The sequence below is a fragment of the Scyliorhinus canicula genome, chromosome 29, assembly GCF_902713615.1.
Source record: "Scyliorhinus canicula chromosome 29, sScyCan1.1, whole genome shotgun sequence".
Lineage (NCBI taxonomy): Eukaryota > Metazoa > Chordata > Chondrichthyes > Carcharhiniformes > Scyliorhinidae > Scyliorhinus > Scyliorhinus canicula.
The window spans coordinates 1,534,617-1,560,178 of NC_052174.1; the positions used below are offsets into that span (position 1 = coordinate 1,534,617).

At 55.1% G+C, this 25,562-nt stretch overlaps 1 long non-coding RNA gene across 1 annotated transcript in view; it reads left to right on the forward strand.

The window, feature by feature from the left end:
* LOC119958450 overlaps window positions 1–22,504 on the forward strand; it is a 91,311-nt gene extending 68,807 nt beyond the window's left edge. Inside the window, exon 3 of the long non-coding RNA XR_005459031.1 lies at window positions 22,364–22,504. This is a non-coding gene — a long non-coding RNA (uncharacterized LOC119958450). The remainder of the gene's footprint in view (window positions 1–22,363) is intronic.
* The last annotated feature ends 3,058 nt before the right edge of the window (window positions 22,505–25,562 follow it).

Genomic DNA, 25,562 nt, shown 5'->3' on the forward strand with positions numbered 1-25,562 from the left:
GAGTCAGCAGGTCATGTTACAGATGTATCGGACTTTGGCTAGCCCCTCAATGTGAGGGCTTGGCCCCGAAAGGTGCGGAGAATTCCGCAACTTAGGGGAGGCCCGACGCCGGAGTGGTTGGCGCCACTCCCCTACGCCGGGACCCCCCGCCCCGCCGGGTAGGGGACAATCCCGCCCATGGTCACTAATAGAGTTACATGGTCACTCCTGTAGTGTGGGAGAGCTGCACTGTCAGAGGGTCAGTACTGAGGGAGTGCAGCACTGTCAGAGGGTCAGTACTGAGGGAGTGCCGCACTGTCAGAGGGTCAGTACTGAGGGAGTGCTGCACTGTCAGAGGGTCAGTACTGAGGGAGTGCCGCACTGTCAGAGGGTCAGTACTGAGGGAGTGCCGCACTGTCAGAGGGTCAGTACTGAGGGAGTGCCGCACTGTCAGATGGTCAGTACTGAGGGAGTGCCGCACTGTCAGAGGGTCAGTACTGAGGGAGTGCCGCACTGTCAGAGGGTCAGTACTGAGGGAGTGCTGCACTGTCAGAGGGTCAGTACTGAGGGAGTGCCGCACTGTCAGAGGGTCAGTACTGAGGGAGTGCTGCACTGTCAGAGGGTCAGTACTGAGGGAGTGCCGCACTGTCAGAGGGTCAGTGCTGAGGGAGTGCTGCACTGTCAGAAGGTCAGTACTGAGGGAGCGCCGCACTGTCAGAGGGTCAGTACTGAGGGAGTGTCGCACTGTCAGAGGGTCAGTACTGAGGGAGTGCCGCACTGTCAGAGGGTCAGTACTGAGGGAGTGCTGCACTGTCAGAGGGTCAGTACTGAGGGAGCGCTGCACTGTCAGAGGGTCAGTACTGAGGGAGTGCTGCACTGTCAGAGGGTCAGTACTGAGGGAGTGCCTCACTGTCAGAGGGTCAGTACTGAGGGAGTGCCGCACTGTCAGAGAGTCAGTACTGAGGGAGTGCCGCACTGTTAGAGGGTCAGTACTGAGGGAGTGCTGCACTGTCAGAGGGTCAGTACTGAGGGAGTGCCGCTCTGTCAGAGAGTCAGTACTGAGGGAGTGCCGCACTGTCAGAAGGTCAGTACTGAGGGAGTGCCGCACTGTCAGAGGGTCAGTACTGAGGGAGTGCCGCACTGTCAGAGGGTCAGTACTGAGGGGGCGCCGCACTGTCAGAGAGTCAGCACTGAGGGAGTGCTGCACTGTCAGAGGGTCAGTACTGAGGGAGTGCTGCACTGTCAGAGGGTCAGTACTGAGGGAGTGCTGCACTGTCAGTGGGTCAGTACTGAGGGAGCGGCGCACTGTCAGAGGGTCAGTACTGAGGGAGTGCTGCACTGTCAGAGGGTCAGTACTGAGGGAGTGCCGCACTGTCGGAGGGTCAGTACTGAGGGAGTGCTGCACTGTCAGAGGGTCAGTACTGAGGGAGTGCTGCACTGTCAGAGGGTCAGTACTGAGGGAGTGCCGCTCTGTCAGAGAGTCAGTACTGAGGGAGTGCCGCACTGTCTGAAGGTCAGTACTGAGGGAGTGCCGCACTGTCAGAGGGTCAGTACTGAGGGAGTGCCGCACTGTCAGAGGGTCAGTACTGAGGGGGCGCCACACTGTCAGAGAGTCAGCACTGAGGGAGTGCTGCACTGTCAGAGGGTCAGTACTGAGGGAGTGCTGCACTGTCAAAGGGTCAGTACTGAGGGAGTGCTGCACTGTCAGTGGGTCAGTACTGAGGGAGCGGCGCACTGTCAGAGGGTCAGTACTGAGGGAGTGCTGCACTGTCAGAGGGTCAGTACTGAGGGAGTGCCGCACTGTCGGAGGGTCAGTACTGAGGGAGTGCTGCACTGTCAGAGGGTCAGTACTGAGGGAGTGCTGCACTGTCAGAGGGGCAGTACTGAGGGAGTGCAGCACTGTCAGAGGGTCAGTACTGAGGGAGTGCCGCACTGTCAGAGGGTCAGTACTGAGGGAGTGCCGCACTGTCAGAGGGTCTGTACTGAGGGTGTGCTGCACTGTCAGAGGGTCAGTACTGAGGGAGTGCCGCACTGTCAGAGAGTCAGTACTGAGGGAGTGCCGCACTGTCAGAGGGTCAGTACTGAGGGAGTGCCGCACTGTCAGAGGGTCAGTACTGAGGGAGTGCCGCACTGTCAGAGGGTCTGTACTGAGGGTGTGCTGCACTGTCAGAGGGTCAGTACTGAGGGAGTGCCGCACTGTCAGAGGGTCAGTACTGAGGGAGTGCCGCACTGTCAGAGGGTCAGTACTGAGGGAGTGCCGCACTGTCATAGGGTCAGTAGTGAGGGAGAGCCGCACTGTCAGAGGGTCAGTACTGAGGGAGTGCAGCACTGTCAGAGGGTCAGTACTGAGGGAGTGTCGCACTGTCAGAGGGTCAGTACTGAGGGAGTGCCGCACTGTCAGAGGGTCAGTACTGAGGGATTGCCGCACTGTCAGAGGGTCAGTACTGAGGGAGTGCCGCACTGTCAGAGGGTCAGTACTGAGGGAGTGCCGCACTGTCAGAGGGTCAGTACTGAGGGAGTGCCGCACTGTCAGAGGGTCAGTCCTGAGGGAGTGCCGAACTGTCAGAGAGTCAGTACTGAGGGAGTGCCGCACTGTCAGAGTGTCAGTACTGAGGGAGTGCTGCACTGTCAGAGGGTCAGTACTGAGGGAGTGCTGCACTGTCAGAGGGTCAGTACTGAGGGAGTGCAGCACTGTCAGAGGGTCAGTACTGAGGGAGTGCCGCACTGTCAGAGGGTCAGTACTGAGGGAGTGCCGCACTGTCAGAGGGTCAGTACTGAGGGAGTGCCGCACTGTCAGAGGGTCAGTACTGAGGGAGCGCTGCACTGTCAGAGGGTCAGTACTGAGGGAGTGCCGCACTGTCAGAGGGTCAGTACTGAGGGAGTGCTGCCCTGTCAGAGGGTTAGTACTGAGGGAGGGCCGCACTGTCAGAGGGTCAGTACTGAGGGAGTGCCACACTGTCAAAGGGTCAGTACTGAGGGAGTGCTGCACTGTCAGAGGGTCAGTACTGAGGGAGTGCCGCACTGTCAGAGGGTCAGTACTGAGGGAGCGCTGCACTGTCAGAGGGTCAGTACTGAGGGAGTGCTGCACTGTCAGAGGTTCAGTACTGAGGGAGTGCCGCACTGTCAGAGGGTCAGTACTGAGGGGGTGCCGCACTGTCAGAGAGTCAGTACTGAGGGAGTGCTGCACTGTCAGAGGGTCAGTACTGAGGGAGTGCCGCACTTTCAGAGGGTCCGTACTGAGGGGGCGCTGCACTGTCAGAGGGTCAGTACTGAGGGAGTGCCGCACTGTCAGAGGGTCAGTACTGAGGGAGTGCCGCACTGTCAGAGGGTCAGTACTGAGGGAGCGCCGCACTGTCAGAGGGTCAGTACTGAGGGAGCTCCGCACTGTCAGAGGGTCAGTTCTGAGGGAGTGCCGCACTGCCAGAGGGTCAGTACTGAGGGAGTGCCGCACTGTCAGAGGGTCAGTTCTGAGGGAGTGCCGCACTGTCAGAGGGTCAGTACTGAGGGAGTGCTGCACTGTCCGAGGGGCAGTACTGAGGGAGTGCCGCACTGTCAGAGGGTCAGTACTGAGAGAGTGCCGCACTGTCAGAGGGTCAGTACTGAGGGAGCGCTGCACTGTCAGAGGGTCAGTACTGAGGGAGTGCCGCACTGTCAGAGGGTCAGTACTGAGGGAGTGCTGCACTGTCAGAGGGTCAGTACTGAGGGAGTGCTGCACTGTCAGTGGGTCAGTTCTGAGGGAGTGCCGCACTGTCAGAGGGTCAGTACTGAGGGAATGCCGCACTGTCAGATGGTCAGTACTGAGGGAGCGCCGCACTGTCAGAGGGTCAGTACTGAGGGAGTGCCGCACTGTCAGAGGGTCAGTACTGAGGGAGAGCCGCACTGTCAGAGGGTCAGTACTGAGGGAGAGCCGCACTGTCAGAGGGTCAGTACTGAGGGAGTGCTGCACTGTCAGAGGTTGTTTGACGATTGATCCGCATTTAGTCCCATTTATTTCTGCAGCACTATTTGTTTATTCATACTGATTGTCAATGTTCTCCTTCGGCTGGGATCGGGAAACGGGATTGGGTGGAGAATCGCTTTTGACAGTGAAATCGTGGCCCGGGGCACATTTCCCGCCAAATTATAATTCTCTGTCGCCTCGCCAACGGCGTAAATGCAGATACAGCAATAGAACATAGAACACTGAACGATACAGCGCAGTCCAGGCCCTTCGGCGAACTTGTGGGACCGGCTTTGTGGCTGCTGAGGGAGAGAGGGGGGGTCCTGGAATATCTCCGACATAAGAACATAAGAACTAGGAGCAGGAGTAGGCCACGGCAGCATGGTAGCATTGTGGTTAGCACAGTTGCTTCACAGCTCCAGGGTCCCAGGTTCGATTCCCGGCTGGGTCACTGTCTGTGTGGAGTCTGCACGTCCTCCCCGTGTGTGCGTGGGTTTCCTCCGGGTGCTCCGGTTTCCTCCCACAGTCCAAAGATGTGCAGGTTAGGTAGATTTGCCATGATAAATTGCCCTTAGAGTCCAAAATTGCCCTTAGTGTTGGGTGGGGTTACTAGGATAGGGTGGAGCTGTTGACCTTGGTTAGGGTGCTCTTTCCAGGAGCCGGTGCAGACTCGATGGGCTGAATGGCCTCCTTCAGCACTGTAAATTGTATGATTCTATGATCTGGCCCCTCGAGCCTGCTCTGCCATTCAATGAGATCATGGCTGATCTTTCGTGGACTCAGCTTCACTTTCTGGCCCGAACACCATAACCCTTAATCCCTTTATTCTTCAAAAAACTATCTATCTTTACTTTACTTTATTTTTACTGTGTGCGGCTGGGATGAGTGTGTGTGCGGCTGGGATGAGTGTGTGTGCGGAGTGTAATGTGTGTGTGTGGCTGGGATGAGTGTGTGTGGGGAGTGTAATGTGTGTGTGGGGCTGGGATGAGTGTGTGCGGGGAGTGTAATGTGTGTGTGCGGCTGGGATGAGTGTGTGTGTGGAGTGTAATGTGTGTGTGGGGCTGGGATGAGTGTGTGTGGGGAGTGTAATGTGTGTGTGGGGCTGGGATGAGTGTGTGCGGGGAGTGTAATGTGTGTGTGCGGCTGTGGTAAGTGTGTGCGGGGAGTGTAATGTGTGTGTGCGGCTGGGATGAGTGTGTGTGGGGAGTGTAATGTGTGTATGCGGCTGGGATGAGTGTGTGTGGGGAGTGTAATGTGTGTGTGCGGCTGGGATGAGTGTGTGTGGGGAGTGTAATGTGTGTGTGTGGCTGTGGTAAGTGTGTGCGGGGAGTGTAATGTGTGTGTGCGGCTGGGATGAGTGTGTGTGGGGAGTGTAATGTGTGTGTGCGGCTGGGATGAGTGTGTGTGGGGAGTGTAATGTGTGGTGTGGCTGTGGTAAGTGTGTGCGGGGAGTGTAATGTGTGTGTGCGGCTGGGATGAGTGTGTGTGGGGAGTGTAATGTGTGTATGCGGCTGGGATGAGTGTGTGTGGGGAGTGTAATGTGTGTGTGGGGCTGGGATGAGTGTGTGTGGGGAGTGTAATGTGTGTGTGCGGCTGGGATGAGTGTGTGTGGGGAGTGTAATGTGTGTGTGCGGCTGGGATGAGTGTGTGTGGGGAGTGTAATGTGTGTGGGGCTGGGATGAGTGTGTGTGGGGAGTGTAATGTGTGTGGGGCTGGGATGAGTGTGTGTGGGGAGTGTAATGTGTGTGCGGCTGCGATGAGTGTGTGTGGGGGAGTGTAATGTGTGTGGGGCTGGGATGAGTGTGTGTGGGGAGTGTAATGTGTGTGCGGCTGGGATGAGTGTGTGTGGGGAGTGTAATGTGTGTGCGGCTGCGATGAGTGTGTGTGGGGAGTGCAATGTGTGCGCGGCTGGGATGAGTGTGTGTGGGGAGTGTAATGTGTGTGTGCGGCTGGGATGAGTGTGTGTGGGGAGTGTAATGTGTGTGTGCGGCTGGGATGAGTGTGTGTGGGGAGTGTAATGTGTGTGCGGCTGGGATGAGTGTGTGTGGGGAGTGCAATGTGTGCGCGGCTGGGATGAGTGTGTGTGGGGAGTGTAATGTGTGTGTGCGGCTGGGATGAGTGTGTGTGGAGAGTGTAATGTGTGTGTGCGGCTGGGATGAGTGTGTGTGGGGAGTGTAATGTGTGTGGGGCTGGGATGAGTGTGTGTGGGGAGTGCAATGTGTGTGCGGCTGGGATGAGTGTGTGTGGGGAGTGTAATGTGTGTGTGCGGCTGGGATGAGTGTGTGTGGAGAGTGTAATGTGTGTGGGCGGCTGGGATGAGTGTGTGGGGGGAGTGTAATGTGTGTGCCGCTGGGATGAGTGGGTGTGGGGAGTGTAATGTGTGTGTGCGGCTGGGATGAGTGTGTGTGGAGAGTGTAATGTGTGTGGGCGGCTGGGATGAGTGTGTGGGGGGAGTGTAATGTGTGTGCCGCTGGGATGAGTGTGTGTGGGGAGTGTAATGTGTGTGGGGCTGGGATGAGTGTGTGTGGGGAGTGTAATGTGTGTGTGCGGCTGGGATGAGTGTGTGTGGGGAGTGTAATGTGTGTGTGCGGCTGGGATGAGTGAGTGTGGGGAGTGTAATGTGTGTGTGCGGCTGGGATGAGTGTGTGTGGGGAGTGTAATGTGTGTGTGCGGCTGGGATGAGTGTGTGTGGGGAGTGTAATGTGTGTGGGGCTGGGATGAGTGTGTGTGGGGAGTGTAATGTGTGTGTGCGGCTGGGATGAGTGTGTGTGGGGAGTGTAATGTGTGTGGGGCTGGGATGAGTGTGTGTGGGGAGTGTAATGTGTGTGTGCGGCTGGGATGAGTGTGTGTGGGGAGTGTAATGTGTGTGTGCGGCTGGGATGAGTGTGTGTGGGGAGTGTAATGTGTGTGTGCGGCTGGGATGAGTGTGTGTGGGGAGTGTAATGTGTGTGGGGCTGGGATGAGTGTGTGTGGGGAGTGTAATGTGTGTGTGCGGCTGGGATGAGTGTGTGTGGGGAGTGTAATGTGTGTGCGGCTGGGGTGAGTGTGTGTGGGGAGTGTAATGTGTGTGTGTGGCTGGGATGAGTGTGTGTGGGGAGTGTAATGTGTATGTGGGGCTGGGATGAGTGTGTGTGGAGAGTGTAACGTGTGTGTGGGGCTGGGATGAGTGTGTGTGGGGAGTGTAATGTGTGTGTGCGGCTGGGATGAGTGTGTGTGGAGAGTGTAACGTGTGTGTGTGGCTGGGATGAGTGTGTGTGGGGAGTGTAATGTGTGTGTGCGGCTGGGATGAGTGTGTGTGGAGAGTGTAACGTGTGTGTGTGTGGCTGGGATGAGTGTGTGTGGGGAGTGTAATGTGTGTGTGGGGCTGGGATGAGTGTGTGTGGAGAGTGTAATGTGTGTGTGTGGCTGGGATGAGTGTGTGTGGGGAGTGTAATGTGTGTGTGCGGCTGGGATGAGTGTGTGTGGGGAGTGTAATGTGTGTGAGGCTGGGATGTGTGTGTGGGGAGTGTAATGTGTGTGTGCGGCTGGGATGAGTGTGTGTGGGGAGTGTAATGTGTGTGTGTGGCTGGGATGAGTGTGTGTGGGGTGTGTAATGTGTGTGTGCGGCTGGGATGAGTGTGTGTGGGGAGTGTAATGTGTGTGTGCGGCTGGGATGAGTGTGTGTGGGGAGTGTAATGTGTGTGTGCGGCTGGGATGAGTGTGTGTGGGGAGTGTAATGTGTGTGTGCGGCTGGGATGAGTGTGTGTGGGGAGTGTAATGTGTGTGTGCGGCTGGGATGAGTGTGTGTGGGGAGTGTAATGTGTGTGTGCGGCTGGGATGAGTGTGTGTGGAGAGTGTAACGTGTGTGTGTGGCTGGGATGAGTGTGTGTGGGGAGTGTAATGTGTGTGTGCGGCTGGGATGAGTGTGTGTGGAGAGTGTAACGTGTGTGTGTGTGGCTGGGATGAGTGTGTGTGGGGAGTGTAATGCGTGTGTGCGGCTGGGATGAGTGTGTGTGGGGAGTGTAATGTGTGTGCGCGGCAGGGATGAGTGTGTGAGGGGAGTGTAATGTGTGTGTGCGGCTGGGATGAGTGTGTGTGGGGAGTGTAATGTGTGTGTGCGGCTGGGATGAGTGTGTGTGGGGAGTGTAATGTGTGTGTGTGGCTGGGATGAGTGTGTGTGGGGAGTGTAATGTGTGTGTGCGGCTGGGATGAGTGTGTGTGGGGAGTGTAATGTGTGTGTGTGGCTGGGATGAGTGTGTGTGGGGAGTGTAATGTGTGTGTGGCTGGGATGAGTGTGTGTGGGGAGTGTAATGTGTGTGTGGGGCTGGGATGAGTGTGTGTGGGGAGTGTAATGTGTGTGTGTGGCTGGGAAGAGTGTGTGTGGGGAGTGTAATGTGTGTGTGGGGCTGGGATGAGTGTGTGTGGGGAGTGTAATGTGTGTGTGGGGCTGGGATGAGTGTGTGTGGGGAGTGTAATGTGTGTGTGTGGCTGGGATGAGTGTGTGTGGGGAGTGTAATGTGTGTGTGCGGCTGGGATGAGTGTGTGTGGGGAGTGTAATGTGTGTGTGTGGCTGGGATGAGTGTGTGTGGGGAGTGTAATGTGTGTGTGGCTGGGATGAGTGTGTGTGGGGAGTGTAATGTGTGTGTGGGGCTGGGATGAGTGTGTGTGGGGAGTGTAATGTGTGTGTGTGGCTGGGAAGAGTGTGTGTGGGGAGTGTAATGTGTGTGTGGGGCTGGGATGAGTGTGTGTGGGGAGTGTAATGTGTGTGCGGCTGGGATGAGTGTGTGTGGGGAGTGTAATGTGTGTGCGGCTGCGATGAGTGTGTGTGGGGAGTGCAATGTGTGCGCGGCTGGGATGAGTGTGTGTGGGGAGTGTAATGTGTGTGTGCGGCTGGGATGAGTGTGTGTGGGGAGTGTAATGTGTGTGTGCGGCTGGGATGAGTGTGTGTGGGGAGTGTAATGTGTGTGCGGCTGGGATGAGTGTGTGTGGGGAGTGCAATGTGTGCGCGGCTGGGATGAGTGTGTGTGGGGAGTGTAATGTGTGTGTGCGGCTGGGATGAGTGTGTGTGGAGAGTGTAATGTGTGTGTGCGGCTGGGATGAGTGTGTGTGGGGAGTGTAATGTGTGTGGGGCTGGGATGAGTGTGTGTGGGGAGTGCAATGTGTGTGCGGCTGGGATGAGTGTGTGTGGGGAGTGTAATGTGTGTGTGCGGCTGGGATGAGTGTGTGTGGAGAGTGTAATGTGTGTGGGCGGCTGGGATGAGTGTGTGGGGGGAGTGTAATGTGTGTGCCGCTGGGATGAGTGGGTGTGGGGAGTGTAATGTGTGTGTGCGGCTGGGATGAGTGTGTGTGGAGAGTGTAATGTGTGTGGGCGGCTGGGATGAGTGTGTGGGGGGAGTGTAATGTGTGTGCCGCTGGGATGAGTGTGTGTGGGGAGTGTAATGTGTGTGGGGCTGGGATGAGTGTGTGTGGGGAGTGTAATGTGTGTGTGCGGCTGGGATGAGTGTGTGTGGGGAGTGTAATGTGTGTGTGCGGCTGGGATGAGTGTGTGTGGGGAGTGTAATGTGTGTGCGGCTGGGGTGAGTGTGTGTGGTGAGTGTAATGTGTGTGTGTGGCTGGGATGAGTGTGTGTGGGGAGTGTAATGTGTATGTGGGGCTGGGATGAGTGTGTGTGGAGAGTGTAACGTGTGTGTGGGGCTGGGATGAGTGTGTGTGGGGAGTGTAATGTGTGTGTGCGGCTGGGATGAGTGTGTGTGGAGAGTGTAACGTGTGTGTGTGGCTGGGATGAGTGTGTGTGGGGAGTGTAATGTGTGTGTGCGGCTGGGATGAGTGTGTGTGGAGAGTGTAACGTGTGTGTGTGTGGCTGGGATGAGTGTGTGTGGGGAGTGTAATGTGTGTGTGGGGCTGGGATGAGTGTGTGTGGAGAGTGTAATGTGTGTGTGTGGCTGGGATGAGTGTGTGTGGGGAGTGTAATGTGTGTGTGCGGCTGGGATGAGTGTGTGTGGGGAGTGTAATGTGTGTGAGGCTGGGATGTGTGTGTGGGGAGTGTAATGTGTGTGTGCGGCTGGGATGAGTGTGTGTGGGGAGTGTAATGTGTGTGTGTGGCTGGGATGAGTGTGTGTGGGGTGTGTAATGTGTGTGTGCGGCTGGGATGAGTGTGTGTGGGGAGTGTAATGTGTGTGTGCGGCTGGGATGAGTGTGTGTGGGGAGTGTAATGTGTGTGTGCGGCTGGGATGAGTGTGTGTGGGGAGTGTAATGTGTGTGTGCGGCTGGGATGAGTGTGTGTGGGGAGTGTAATGTGTGTGTGCGGCTGGGATGAGTGTGTGTGGGGAGTGTAATGTGTGTGTGCGGCTGGGATGAGTGTGTGTGGAGAGTGTAACGTGTGTGTGTGGCTGGGATGAGTGTGTGTGGGGAGTGTAATGTGTGTGTGCGGCTGGGATGAGTGTGTGTGGAGAGTGTAACGTGTGTGTGTGTGGCTGGGATGAGTGTGTGTGGGGAGTGTAATGCGTGTGTGCGGCTGGGATGAGTGTGTGTGGGGAGTGTAATGTGTGTGCGCGGCAGGGATGAGTGTGTGAGGGGAGTGTAATGTGTGTGTGCGGCTGGGATGAGTGTGTGTGGGGAGTGTAATGTGTGTGTGCGGCTGGGATGAGTGTGTGTGGGGAGTGTAATGTGTGTGTGTGGCTGGGATGAGTGTGTGTGGGGAGTGTAATGTGTGTGTGCGGCTGGGATGAGTGTGTGTGGGGAGTGTAATGTGTGTGTGTGGCTGGGATGAGTGTGTGTGGGGAGTGTAATGTGTGTGTGGCTGGGATGAGTGTGTGTGGGGAGTGTAATGTGTGTGTGGGGCTGGGATGAGTGTGTGTGGGGAGTGTAATGTGTGTGTGTGGCTGGGAAGAGTGTGTGTGGGGAGTGTAATGTGTGTGTGGGGCTGGGATGAGTGTGTGTGGGGAGTGTAATGTGTGTGTGGGGCTGGGATGAGTGTGTGTGGGGAGTGTAATGTGTGTGTGTGGCTGGGATGAGTGTGTGTGGGGAGTGTAATGTGTGTGTGCGGCTGGGATGAGTGTGTGTGGGGAGTGTAATGTGTGTGTGTGGCTGGGATGAGTGTGTGTGGGGAGTGTAATGTGTGTGTGGCTGGGATGAGTGTGTGTGGGGAGTGTAATGTGTGTGTGGGGCTGGGATGAGTGTGTGTGGGGAGTGTAATGTGTGTGTGTGGCTGGGAAGAGTGTGTGTGGGGAGTGTAATGTGTGTGTGGGGCTGGGATGAGTGTGTGTGGGGAGTGTAATGTGTGTGCGGCTGGGATGAGTGTGTGTGGGGAGTGTAATGTGTGTGCGGCTGCGATGAGTGTGTGTGGGGAGTGCAATGTGTGCGCGGCTGGGATGAGTGTGTGTGGGGAGTGTAATGTGTGTGTGCGGCTGGGATGAGTGTGTGTGGGGAGTGTAATGTGTGTGTGCGGCTGGGATGAGTGTGTGTGGGGAGTGTAATGTGTGTGCGGCTGGGATGAGTGTGTGTGGGGAGTGCAATGTGTGCGCGGCTGGGATGAGTGTGTGTGGGGAGTGTAATGTGTGTGTGCGGCTGGGATGAGTGTGTGTGGAGAGTGTAATGTGTGTGTGCGGCTGGGATGAGTGTGTGTGGGGAGTGTAATGTGTGTGGGGCTGGGATGAGTGTGTGTGGGGAGTGCAATGTGTGTGCGGCTGGGATGAGTGTGTGTGGGGAGTGTAATGTGTGTGTGCGGCTGGGATGAGTGTGTGTGGAGAGTGTAATGTGTGTGGGCGGCTGGGATGAGTGTGTGGGGGGAGTGTAATGTGTGTGCCGCTGGGATGAGTGGGTGTGGGGAGTGTAATGTGTGTGTGCGGCTGGGATGAGTGTGTGTGGAGAGTGTAATGTGTGTGGGCGGCTGGGATGAGTGTGTGGGGGGAGTGTAATGTGTGTGCCGCTGGGATGAGTGTGTGTGGGGAGTGTAATGTGTGTGGGGCTGGGATGAGTGTGTGTGGGGAGTGTAATGTGTGTGTGCGGCTGGGATGAGTGTGTGTGGGGAGTGTAATGTGTGTGTGCGGCTGGGATGAGTGAGTGTGGGGAGTGTAATGTGTGTGTGCGGCTGGGATGAGTGTGTGTGGGGAGTGTAATGTGTGTGTGCGGCTGGGATGAGTGTGTGTGGGGAGTGTAATGTGTGTGGGGCTGGGATGAGTGTGTGTGGGGAGTGTAATGTGTGTGTGCGGCTGGGATGAGTGTGTGTGGGGAGTGTAATGTGTGTGGGGCTGGGATGAGTGTGTGTGGGGAGTGTAATGTGTGTGTGCGGCTGGGATGAGTGTGTGTGGGGAGTGTAATGTGTGTGTGCGGCTGGGATGAGTGTGTGTGGGGAGTGTAATGTGTGTGTGCGGCTGGGATGAGTGTGTGTGGGGAGTGTAATGTGTGTGGGGCTGGGATGAGTGTGTGTGGGGAGTGTAATGTGTGTGTGCGGCTGGGATGAGTGTGTGTGGGGAGTGTAATGTGTGTGCGGCTGGGGTGAGTGTGTGTGGTGAGTGTAATGTGTGTGTGTGGCTGGGATGAGTGTGTGTGGGGAGTGTAATGTGTATGTGGGGCTGGGATGAGTGTGTGTGGAGAGTGTAACGTGTGTGTGGGGCTGGGATGAGTGTGTGTGGGGAGTGTAATGTGTGTGTGCGGCTGGGATGAGTGTGTGTGGAGAGTGTAACGTGTGTGTGTGGCTGGGATGAGTGTGTGTGGGGAGTGTAATGTGTGTGTGCGGCTGGGATGAGTGTGTGTGGAGAGTGTAACGTGTGTGTGTGTGGCTGGGATGAGTGTGTGTGGGGAGTGTAATGTGTGTGTGGGGCTGGGATGAGTGTGTGTGGAGAGTGTAATGTGTGTGTGTGGCTGGGATGAGTGTGTGTGGGGAGTGTAATGTGTGTGTGCGGCTGGGATGAGTGTGTGTGGGGAGTGTAATGTGTGTGAGGCTGGGATGTGTGTGTGGGGAGTGTAATGTGTGTGTGCGGCTGGGATGAGTGTGTGTGGGGAGTGTAATGTGTGTGTGTGGCTGGGATGAGTGTGTGTGGGGTGTGTAATGTGTGTGTGCGGCTGGGATGAGTGTGTGTGGGGAGTGTAATGTGTGTGTGCGGCTGGGATGAGTGTGTGTGGGGAGTGTAATGTGTGTGTGCGGCTGGGATGAGTGTGTGTGGGGAGTGTAATGTGTGTGTGCGGCTGGGATGAGTGTGTGTGGGGAGTGTAATGTGTGTGTGCGGCTGGGATGAGTGTGTGTGGGGAGTGTAATGTGTGTGTGCGGCTGGGATGAGTGTGTGTGGAGAGTGTAACGTGTGTGTGTGGCTGGGATGAGTGTGTGTGGGGAGTGTAATGTGTGTGTGCGGCTGGGATGAGTGTGTGTGGAGAGTGTAACGTGTGTGTGTGTGGCTGGGATGAGTGTGTGTGGGGAGTGTAATGCGTGTGTGCGGCTGGGATGAGTGTGTGTGGGGAGTGTAATGTGTGTGCGCGGCAGGGATGAGTGTGTGAGGGGAGTGTAATGTGTGTGTGCGGCTGGGATGAGTGTGTGTGGGGAGTGTAATGTGTGTGTGCGGCTGGGATGAGTGTGTGTGGGGAGTGTAATGTGTGTGTGTGGCTGGGATGAGTGTGTGTGGGGAGTGTAATGTGTGTGTGCGGCTGGGATGAGTGTGTGTGGGGAGTGTAATGTGTGTGTGTGGCTGGGATGAGTGTGTGTGGGGAGTGTAATGTGTGTGTGGCTGGGATGAGTGTGTGTGGGGAGTGTAATGTGTGTGTGGGGCTGGGATGAGTGTGTGTGGGGAGTGTAATGTGTGTGTGTGGCTGGGAAGAGTGTGTGTGGGGAGTGTAATGTGTGTGTGGGGCTGGGATGAGTGTGTGTGGGGAGTGTAATGTGTGTGTGGGGCTGGGATGAGTGTGTGTGGGGAGTGTAATGTGTGTGTGTGGCTGGGATGAGTGTGTGTGGGGAGTGTAATGTGTGTGTGCGGCTGGGATGAGTGTGTGTGGGGAGTGTAATGTGTGTGTGTGGCTGGGATGAGTGTGTGTGGGGAGTGTAATGTGTGTGTGGCTGGGATGAGTGTGTGTGGGGAGTGTAATGTGTGTGTGGGGCTGGGATGAGTGTGTGTGGGGAGTGTAATGTGTGTGTGTGGCTGGGAAGAGTGTGTGTGGGGAGTGTAATGTGTGTGTGGGGCTGGGATGAGTGTGTGTGGGGAGTGTAATGTGTGTGTGGGTCTGGGATGAGTGTGTGTGGGGAGTGTAATGTGTGTGTGTGGCTGGGATGAGTGTGTGTGGGGAGTGTAATGTGTGTGTGGCTGGGATGAGTGTGTGTGGGGAGTGTAATGTGTGTGTGCGGCTGGGATGAGTGTGTGTGGAGAGTGTAATGTGTGTGTGCGGCTGGGATGAGTGTGTGTGGAGAGTGTAATGTGTGTGTGCGGCTGCAGCTTGTCAGCCTCCCGAGTGTCAATCACCGACGTGGCCAATCCCGTCTGTTTTTCTTTGAAGTCGCTCGTGTTCCACGTGACGCGTTGCGAGCCCCTCAATAATCACTGAATCAGCCCCCCCCCCCCCCCGCGGAGCCCCCCTTGGCACCCACAGTCTCTAACCCTGACCTGTCCCTCCAGCCCTTCCCGAAGACCCCCCCCGGCCAGCAGAACGGCTCCCCCCCCCCCCCTCCGACACAGTCCGCAGCCGTGGTGCGAGGTTGACGAAACCTCAGAGCACGCGTGTCCCACGCCATCGGGAACTTGACCCACCGGGGATGCAGCATCGGGGAAGGGCCTTCAGGCCACGTCCTGAGGCCGACCCAGCGGCGTGCGGCCCAATCAGCGATGATGGTGGGTTTGAGGGGGCGGAGCCTCCAAGAAACGGCACCGCCCCCCGATTTCGACGTCAATACGGATTCTCCGGCCAATCGCCGATTGTGATTTCACCGTCGGCAATCGGAGAATCCAGCCCTTAGTCTCAGCACCAGAAAATCCCGCCGAATATCTTTCAATTCCTCTTTCTCACATGACCGTCCTTCACATTTCTGTCAAGTTATTTTACACCTTCCTCATTGCAGACAGAACTACAGTAATTGTTTAATTGCTCTGCCAGTTCCTTCTTCTCCATTCTTTTTTTTAATATTAATTTAGAGTACCAAATTCAGTTTTTCCAATTAAGGGGCAATTTAGCGTGGCCAATCCACCTACCCTGCACATCTTTGGGTTGTGGGGGCGAAACCCACGGAGACACGGGGAGAATGTGCAAACTCCTCACGGACAGTGACCCGGGGCCGGGATCGAACCTGGGACCTCGGCGGCCGTGAGGCAGCAGTGCCAACCACTGTGCCACCTTGCTGCCCCTTGTTGTCCTTTCTAAACTCCCGTCTTTCGGACTATACGGGACCTACATTTGTCTTCACTAATCTTTTTTATTTTTACGCACTAACAGGAACTTTCACAGCCTTTTATGTTACTTTCGAGTTTACTCTCATTCTCTATTTTGCCTCTTAATCAATTTCTTGGTCCTCTTTTGCTGAAATCTAAACTGCTCCCAATCCTCCGACTTGTAGCTTTTTTAAAGAAACTTTACATAACTCCTCTTTGGATCAAATCCTTAATTACTTTTTAAGTCATGGTTGGGATTCTTTTCTTGTGTTTTTGCACGAGAAAGGAATGTATAATTGCTGCAATGCACACATTGAATCCTTAATTATCAGCCATTTCCTCGCCATCGTCAAGCCTTTCAATGAAATTCAATGAAATTCAATGAAATTCCCCAATCTATCGTAGCCCACTCATACCTTGTGCCTTCCTAGTTTCTTTTGCTTATATTTAGGGCTCTTGTTTCAGTTCGGACGTCTTCACTTTCCATCCCAAAGAATATATCCTACATGTTATGATCACTCTTCCCTGGGCAGCACGGTGGCCTAGTGGTTAGCATAACCGCCTCACGGCGCTGAGGTCCCAGGTTCGATCCCGGCTCTGGGTCACTGTCCGTGTGGAGTTTGCACATTCTCCCCGTGTCTGCGTGGGTTTCACCCCCACAACCCAAAAATGTGCAGAGTAGGTGGATTGGCCATGCTAAATTGCCCCTTAATTGGAAAAAATAATTGGGTAATCTAAATTTATAAAAAAAAAAAATGATCACTCTTCCCTAATGCACCCTGCACAACAAGTGGCTGGTTTAGCACAGGGCTAAATCGCTGGCTTTGAAAGCAGACCAAGGCAGGCCTGCAGCACGGTTCAATTCCCGTACCAGCCTCCCCAAACAGGCGCCGGAATGTGGCGACTTGGGGCTTTTCACAGTAACTTCATTTGAAGCCTACTTGTGACAATAAGCCATTTTCATTTCTTTTCATTCAAGATTAACCAACCCCTTCCCATTGCAGGTTACCAAATCTAGGACAGCGTGTTCCCTAGTGGGTTCCTGTATGTACTGGTTGAAAGGAAAACCATGGGCGCGATTCTCCCAGACAGGGAGAAATCGTAAGGCTGGCGTCAAATCCGGGCGGGTTTGACGCCAGCCTCCCCCTCCTCGACCGGGAACCGATTCTGGTCCCCGGTCGGGGCTAGCATACCGCCGCCGTAAACTCCGGCATCGCGGGCTTAACGAATTTCGTTAAGCCCGCTTGCCAGAGTTTGCGCCGGCTGACGCGTCACATGACGTCAGCCGCGCATGCGCGGATTGGAAGACTTCAACCCGCGCATGCGCGGATGACGTCATCGCGCATTTGCGTGAAACCCGCGCATGCGCGTGCCGGGATGCCCCTCAGCCGCCCCACGAAGTGATACAGCGGGGCGGCGGAAGGACAAAGAGTGCGCGGGAATCGGACCCGCTGCCCGCGATCGATGCCCACCGATCGCGGGCCCATGGCACCCTTGGCACGGCCGTGGTACTGCCGTGCCAATCGGTGCCATGGTTTTAAAAATCGGCACTTTACGGCCGTTTTTACGAACGGCCAGACCAGGTGTGTTTGCCGTTCGTAAAAACGGCCATAAAGGGCTTGGAATTCGGCCCATCGGCCAGCTGAGAATCGCTGCTGGCCGTAAAAAAACGGCGGCAGCGATTCGTGTCGTGAGTTGGGCGTGGGGGGGGGGGGGAGAATAGCGGGAGGGCGTCGGACTAGCGTGGCCTCTCACTCTCACTCCGCACCGTCGTGAGTGCGGAGAATTGCGCCCCATGTTTCTGACACTGCAGGAATTATTTGCACAAGGTTATGAGATGTTAAGTTTTTGAAGCCTCCGTTATTAATATGGTTTGACTGACATATTTCTAAGTTGCCGTTTTTAACTCAACGAAGATTTTCAGCGAATGTGCTTCTTCCCTCAGCAATTTCACTCCTTATTTATAAATGTTTTTTTATTAGAACATAGAACATTACAGCGCAGTACGGGCCCTTCGGCCCTCGATGTTGCGCCGACCTGTGAAACCATCTGAAGCCTATCTGACCTACACTATTCCATTTTCATCCATATGTCTATCCAGTGGCCACTTAAATGCCCTTAAAGTTGGCGAGTCTACTACTATTGCAGGCAGGGCGTTCCACATCCCTACTACTCTCTGAGTAAAGAAACTGCCTCTGACATCTGTCCTATATCTACCACCCCTCAATTTAAAGCTATGTCCCTCTCGTGTTGGTCATCACCATCCGAGGAAAAAGACTCTCACTGTCCACCCTATCTAACCCTCTGACTATCTTATATGTCTCTATTAAGTCACCTCTCAGTCTTCTCTCTAACGAAAACAACCTCAAGTCCCTGAGCCTTTCCTCGTAAGACCTTCCCTCCATACCAGGCAACATCCTAGTAAATCTCCTCTGAACCCTTTCTAAAGCTTCCACATCCTTCCTATAATGTGGTGACCAGAACTGCACGCAGTACTCCAGGTGCGGCCGCACCAGAGTTATGTACAGCTGCAGCATGACCTCGTGGCTCCGAAACTCAATCCCCCTACCGATAAAGGCTAGCACACCATATGCCTTCTTAACAGCCCTATTAACCTGGGTGGCAACTTTCAGGGATTTATGTACCTGGATGCCGAGATCTCTCTGTTCATCTACACTACCAAGAATCTTGCCATTAGCCCAGTACTCTGCATTCCTGTTACTCCTTCCAAAGTGAACCACCTCACACTTTTCCGCATTAAACTCCATCTGCCACCTCTCAGCCCAGCTCTGCAGCTTATCTATGTCCCTCTGTATCCTATAATATCCTTCAGCACTATGCACAACTCCACCGACCTTCGTGTCATCTGAAAATTTACTAACCCATCCTTCTACACCCTCTTCCAGGTCATTTATAAAAATGACAAACAGCAGTGGCCCCAAAACAGATCCTTGCGGTACACCATTAGTAACTGAACTCCAGGATGAACATTTGCCATCAACCACCACCCTCTGTCTTCTTTCAGCTAGCCAATTACTGACCCAAACCGCTAAATCACCTTCAATTCCATACTTCCTTATTTTCTGCAATAGCCTACCGAGGGGAACCTTATCAAACGCCTTACTGAAATCCATATACACCACATCAACCAGCTTTACCCTGATCCACCTGTTTGGTCACCTTCTCAAAAAACTCAATAACTCAACTATTGGGTTTCTGAACAAGGTATAATTACCGGTACGTACACAGGATAAGAAACATAAATATACATATATATATAGAAGAGAAGGGCACACCCAAACATACCAAAGAGAAGAAAATAGTACATAGTAAAACAAAAAAACAATAAAAAATGAAATAGAATAATTGGTAGGGTATTGTGCACCAGCTCGACAGCGACAGCTCTGTACCCCTGGCAAAATTATTTACAACACGTAAGTAGGCGACTGTTTTCGGGGGGTGGGTGGGGGGGGTGGGGGGGGGGGGGGGGGGGGGGAGGCAAATATACATTTGGGTGCCGGGGAGATAATTACAGTGGGCGATACTTGGCTGTGTTTCGTGTTGTTGTCGCCTGCTTCTCCCGGACGGATCTCGCTGCCGTCTCGCGCTCGCCTCCGCTTCTGCTGCTCCTCCCGTCCACCGTCTTTATTTTCCTCGTTCCCCGCTCCTGGAGATGTCATGCACGGTTTGGTATCCCGTGCCTTCCTTCCGGCTCCCATTTCTCTGCCCCCCACCCCACCCCCACGTCGCTGGTTCTCCTCTCTTGTCCCCCCCCCCCTCCACGGTTCGCCTTTCTTTCCTCAGGTTTAGCTGTCTCCCCCCCGCCCTCCCCTCCCTCCCAGTCTATCTCTCCCTGTCAGGCCTTGGCTACCTTCCCCTGATTCTTGGCGACTTTCCCCTGATTCTTGGCCACCCGACTATTCTTCCTCTTGTTCGTTGGCCACAAACAGGTCCCGGAACAATTGCACGAATGGCTCCCACGTTCTGTGGAAGCCTTGTCCCGGCCTTCGGATGGCGAATTTGATTTTCTCCATTTGGAGAGATTCCGAGAGGTCGGACAGCCAGTCTGCAGCTCTGGGCGGTGCTGCTGACCGCCAGCCAAACAGGATTCTACGGCGGGCGATCAGGGAGGCAAAGGCAAGGGCGTCCGCCCTCCTCCCCAGGAATAGATCTGGCTGGTCTGAAACCCCGAAGACCGCCACTATCGGGCATGGCTCCACCCTCACCCCCACCACTTTGGACATTGCCTCGAAGAAGGCTGTCCAGTACTCCACAAGTCTGGGGCAAGACCAGAACATGTGGGCGTGGTTGGCCGGGCCTCTTTGGCACCGCTCACATCTGTCCTCCACCTCCGGGAAGAACCTACTCATACGGGTTCTTCGTTAAGTGGGACTCTATGTACCACTTTTAGTTGCGTCAGGCTGAGCCTTGCGCACGTGGAGGTGGAGTTGACCCTATGCAGTGCTTCGCTCCAGAGTCCCCACCCTATCTCAATCGCCAGGTCATCCTCCCATTTCCTCCTTGTTGCGTCCAGTACGGTGTCGTCCCTTTTCCACCAGTCGGTCATACATGTCACTACAGTTCCCTTTCTCTAGGATACTTGCATCCAGTAGGTCTTCCAGTAGTGTCTGTCGTGGCGGTTGTGGGTACGTCCTTGTCTCCTTTCGTAGGAAGTTTTTAAGCTGCAGGTACCGTAGCTCGTCCCCCCGGCTAGCCGAAATTTCTCTGTCAGTTCGTCCAGTGTTGCGATCCTGTCGTCTGGCCCCCCCTTGCGGGTGTACTGGGAAGATCTCGCTTTTGCTCATGTTGAGTTTGTAGCCCGAGAAGGCTCCAAACTCTTTCAGGAGCGCAATGATTCCGTCCATGCTGCTTTGTGGGTCCGAGATGTAGAGGAGCAGATCATCTGCATAGAGTGAGACTCTGTGCTCTCTGCCTCCCCTTCGGATCACCCTCCACCTTTTTGCTGCCCTGAGTGCGATTGCTAGCGGTTCGATTGCTAGTGCGAACAGCAGCGGGGACAGTGGGCACCCTTGTCTGGTGCCCCTGTGCAGCTGGAAGTATTGGGAGTTGGTATTGTTGGTCTGTACACTCGCCATGGGAGCGTTGTATAGGAGCTTTACCCAAGCGGTGAACCCTGTTCCAAGCCCGAACCGCTCCAGTACCTCTATGAGGTATTTCCATTCGACTCTGTCGAAGGCCTTTTCTGCGTCCTAGGGAGACGATCACCTCTTGTGTTCTCTCCCCGGAGGGGGTCATTATCACGTTCAGCAGGCGCCTGATGTTCGCGGTAAGCTGTCTACCTTTGACGAAGCCCGTCTGGTCCTCTGTGACCACCTCAGGTACACAGTCTTCTAGCCTTATGGCTAGGATTTTGGCCAGTATTTTGGCGTCTGCGTTCAGCAGAGAGATGGGTCTGTATGACCTACATTCCGTTGGGTCTTTGTCTTTCTTGGGTATCAGCGAGATTGAGGCCTGTGCTAGCGTGGGTGGCAGTGTGCCCCTAGCTAGCGGGTCTGTGAGCAATTTCACTCCTGTGGGAATCCTGGAATGGGGTCCCCTCAGCTGTCGCATCTCCCGCCCCCAGTACAGCTGTTTGTAGAAACTTTACAATTGGACGGGTTATTTCTGTGAACTTGAGAAATTCATCAATTCCAGAAGGCCATTTGGTCCATCAAGGGACGGCACGGTGGTTAACACCGCTGCCTCACAGGGCCAGGGACATGGGTTCAATTCCCCGCTGGGTTACTGTCTGTGCGGAGTCTGCACGTCCTCCCTGTGTCTGCGTGGGTTTCCTCCGGGTGCTCCGGTTTCCTCCCACAGTCCAAAAATGTACAGGTTAGGTGGATTGGCCATGCTAAATTGTCCCTTAGTGTCCAAAGATGTGCAGGTTAGGTGGATTGGCCATGCTAAATTGTCCCTTAGTGTCCAAAGATGTACAGGTTAGGTGGATTGGCCATGCTAAATTGTCCCTTAGTGTCCAAAGATGTGCAGGTTAGGTGGATTGGCCGTGCTAAATTGTCCCTTAGTGTCCAAAGATGTGCAGGTTAGGTGGATTGGCCATGCTAAATTGTCCCTTAGTGTCCAAAGATGTGCAGGTTAGGTGGGGTAACTGGGATAAGGTGGGGAGTGCCCCTGGGTATGCTTCTCCGTCAGTGGGTCAGTGCACCCTCGATGGGCCGAATGGCCTCCTTCTGCACTGGAGGAAGTCTATGGCTCCACATATGTCAAACAGCCAATGAAATTTAATCTCACTCTCCAGCTCTTGGTCAGGAACCATGTTGGTTCCCCAAATCCAGGCGAATAGTTGAATATTTTCCAAATCTGATGAGGTTCTGTTCCGCTGTCGCTGACTCACGGAGTGATTGGCAGCTCCTCACCGCCTCCTGGGTGGAGAATATTCACCTCAAACTCCCGCCAAAACGTCCCGACTCCGACTTAGTCCAGACCTGTCTTTCCTCCTTGGGGACTCGACAACCCTCCGATCTTCCCCACCCTTCCCCATTTACCTACACTCCCGCGACCTCTCGTCTGGGTTCCCACCTTTTGCAACGGCAAGAAACCCCAAGCCTTGCACCTCTCCGCCGTGGCTGGAACCCCTCAGCTCGGGAAAAGGCCCTCAGCTCGGGAAAAGGCCCTCAGCTCGGGAAAAGGCCCTCAGCTCGGGAAAGGGCCCTCAGCTCGGGAAAGGGCCCTCAGCTCGGGAAAAGGCCCTCAGCTCGGGAAAAGGCCCTCAGCTCGGGAAAAGGCCCTCAGCTCGGGAAAAGGCCCTCAGCTCGGGAAAGGGCCCTCGGCTCGGGAAAAGGCCCTCAGCTCGGGAAAGGGCCCTCAGCTCGGGAAAAGGCCCTCAGCTCGGGAAAAGGCCCTCGCAAAGTTCCCACTGGAGGCTGATTCACAGCCTCTTCTACAGAGTGGCGGCGGGTGGGGAGGCGGGGGGGGGGGGGGTGGATGTGGGGGGGGAGGGTGTTCATGGGTCTCGCAGCGAGTGAGCTTCTCAGAGAGTCCTGCCATTCGGACACAGATGATGGACCGGGGAATGGGTTAAAGAATGAACTTCCCGCGGACCTCTGTTCCAAAGTAACTCTCGCTCAAATAGCAAGTGACGAATCCTTCTCCATTTCAGATAATACAAGATATAAAGTGGCGAAGGTGCTCGGCTTCACGTTATTGCTTTGTGTTTTGCTCTACGCAACATGGAGAGGGGTTGTTCGATATATATCTGCTACTTAGACCACATGTGATCAATACTTCAATAAAGTGACAATGGAAAGACAACATCTTCCTCCAATTCTTTTGCAATTTTAAGGCAGGTCAGGGAAATAGATACAGGGGCTGTGCTGATACTGTCACCATAGGCCCAAGGCCTTCATCCATCCACACTGGCGTGCCGCACTGTCAGAGGGTCAGTACTGAGGGAGTGCTGCACTGTCAGAGGGTCAGTACTGAGGGAGTGCTGCACTGTAAGAGGGTCAGTACTGAGGGAGTGCTGCACTGTCAGAGGGTCAGTACTGAGGGAGTGCCGCACTGTCAGAGGGTCAGTGCTGAGGGAGTGCCGCACTGTCAGAGGGTCAGTACTGAGGGAGTGCTGCACTGTCAGAGGGTCAGTACTGAGGGAGTGCCGCACTGTCAGAGGGTCAATACTGAGGGAGTGCTGCACTGTCAGGGGGTCAGTACTGAGGGAGCGCCGCACTGTCAGAGGGTCAGTACTGAGGGAGTGCTGCACTGTCAGAGGGTCAGTACTGAGGGAGTGCCGCACTGTCAGAGGCTCAGTACTGAGGGAGTGCTGCACTGTCAGAGGGTCAGTACTGAGGGAGTGCCGCACTGTCAGAGGGTCAGTACTGAGGGAGTGCCGCACTGTCAGAGGCTCAGTACTGAGGGAGTGCTGCACTGTCAGAGGGTCAGTACTGAGGGAGTGCCGCACTGTCAGAGGGTCAGTACTGAGGGAGTGCCGCACTGTCAGAGGGTCAGTACTGAGGGAGTGCCGCACTGTCAGAGGGTCAATACTGAGGGAGTGCTGCACTGTCAGTGGGTCAGTACTGAGGGAGTGCTGCACTGTCAGAGGGTCAGTACTGAGTGAGTGCTGCACTGTCAGAGGGTAAGTACTGAGGGAGTGCCGCACTGTCAGAGGGTCAGTACTGAGGGAGTGCCGCACTGTCAGAGGGTCAGTACTGAGGGAGTGCCGCACTGTCAGAGGGTCAGTACTGAGGGAGTGCCGCACTGTCAGAGGGTCAGTACTGAGGGAGTGCCGCACTGTCAGAGGGTCAGCACTGAGGGAGTGCCGCACTGTCAGAGGGTCAGTACTGAGGGAGTGCTGCACTGTCAGAAGGTCAGTACTGAGGGAGTGCTGCACTGTCAGAGGGTCAGTACTGAGGGAGTGCCGCACTGTCAGAGGGTCAGTACTGAGGGAGCGCTGCACTGTCAGAGGGTCAGTACTGAGGGAGTGCCGCACTGTCAGAGGGTCAGTACTGAGAAGTGCCGCACTGTCAGAGGGTCAGTACTGAGGGAGTGCTGCACTGTCAGAGGGTCAGTACTGAGGGAGTGCTTCACTGTCAGAGGGTCAGTACTGAGGGAGTGCCGCACTGTCAGAGGGTCAGTACTGAGGGAGCGCCGCACTGTCAGAGGGTCAGTTCTCAGGGAGTGCCGCACTGTCAGAGGGTCAGTACTGAGGGAGTGCCGCACTGTCAGAGGGTCAGTACTGAGGGAGTGCTGCACTGTCAGAGGGTCAGTACTGAGGGAGTGCTGCACTGTCAGAGGGTCAGTACTGAGGGAGTGCCGCACTGTCAGAGGGTCAGTACTGAGGGAGTGCTGCACTGTCAGAGGGTCAGTACTGAGGGAGTGCCGCACTGTCAGAGGGTCAGTACTGAGGGAGTGCCGCACTGTCAGAGGGTCAGTACTGAGGGAGTGCTGCACTGTCAGAGGGTCAGTACTGAGGGAGTGCCGCACTGTGACAGCGTCAGTGCATTATTTTTGTAAAATATTTTATTGAAGCATTTAAAATTTCCACAGTTGAACACATTAACATTTCTTAAAACAGTCGCGTGGGCCGACACATTGATGTATATGAAAAAAAGAACCCCCAAATAAACACAATGTCCCCAACTGCCCACGCCCTATTTCGTAGCTACCCTATACTGAGTTCCCTGTCCTTATTTAACACTGCCATGCCTCCTATTTCCGTCCCCCCTCCCCACCATTCCGCCCCCCTCCCCCCCTACTGCTGACGTTCCATTTTCTTTGAAGAAGTGGATGAACGGCTGCCACCTCCAGGCGACCCCCTGAGTTGATCCTCTCGAGGTGAACTTGATTTTTCCCAGGCTGAGGGACCATGCTATATCGCTGACCCACACCCCGACTTCGGCGGCTCCGAGTCCCTTGCATCCCAGCAAAATCTATTTCCGGGTCACCAGGGGGGAAGAAGGCCGGGACATCGGCCTCCCTCCCCCCACTTGGCCCCCGGATCATCCGACACCCCAAATATTGCCAGTTCTGGACTCGGAGTTACCCTCCCTTCTAGGACTTCTGACTGTGGTCACCAGGGGGGGAGAAGGCCGGGACATCGGCCTCCCTCCCCCCACTTGGCCCCCGGATCATCCGACACCCCAAATATTGCCAGTTCTGGACTCGGAGTCACCCTCCCTTCTAGGACTTCTGACTGTGGTAGTCGGTATTAGGGTTATTACGGTACCCAGATTGATGCTGTAAGACAGCAAGATGCTGTATGGCACCTGAGACAGCAAGATCATTGGTGAAGCCTGCCTGCTGGTTCCGCCCAGTAAGGCGGGGTATAAGAGTCTGTGTTTCCCCAGCAGCTGCATTCTGTACCTGCGCTGCTGGGGGAAACATCCAGTCCAATAAAGCCTTCAATTGTTGTCCAATCTCGCTTCTGGAGTCATTGATCGAGCATCAATTTATTGGACTATTTTTTAAAGAATGGAGCTCCGCATCAAGCCGGAGTGTCTGCAACTCAACCCCCAGGCGGCAAACGCAGCAGCAACCTTCAAACACTGGCTGGTGTGCTTCAATGGGTACCTCGGGATGGTCGCGACTGCATCCACAGAGGACCAGATGATGCAAGTTCCCCACTCGAGGGTGAGCCCAGAGATCATAGATCATATAATTTACAGTGTAGAAGGAGGCCATTCGGCCCATCGAGTCTGCACCGGCTCTTGGAAAGAGCACCCTACCCAAGGTCATCACCTCCACCCTATCCCCATAACCCAATAACCCCAACCTACACCAAGGGCAATTTTGGACATTGAGGGCAATTTATCATGGCCAATCCACCTAACCTGCACATCTTTGGACCGTGGGAGGAAACCGGA